Genomic DNA, 448 nt, shown 5'->3' with positions numbered 1-448 from the left:
TATATATATATATATATATATATATATATATATATGTCATATTGCATAAACTTTTAATCCTAACATATTTTTTTGTATAGCAAGAAAAGAAGGAAAATGAATTATTATCAATTGTTTGACTTTTCATCTGTTTGGGTCCATTTTGTAATATTCAAGTTTACAAGAGTTTGTGTGTAAATACCCTTGTGATATAAAAAGATTTGTTATTAAGCACGTAAGAAGTAAAATGCTCATATTTCATAAAGCTCTCAATGTAATATTTCTCTCACTAGAATATACATGATGACATTCTTGAAGTTTTCTTGATCTCTGTTCATAATTTATATTTCGGAACTTGAATCTAGAATTAACATCATCTTTCATTGAGATTCCACTACATATCACAAGATGGTATTTAAGTGTTCAAGCAACCATTCCTTAAGCTTGGAGATTATATGTCTCTTTCATT

This window comes from Cynara cardunculus (assembly GCF_001531365.2).
Source record: "Cynara cardunculus var. scolymus isolate 2C chromosome LG 2, CcrdV1, whole genome shotgun sequence".
Lineage (NCBI taxonomy): Eukaryota > Viridiplantae > Streptophyta > Magnoliopsida > Asterales > Asteraceae > Cynara > Cynara cardunculus.
The sequence above is the reverse complement of the archived record's forward strand: the minus strand, read 5'-3'. Positions refer to the sequence as shown.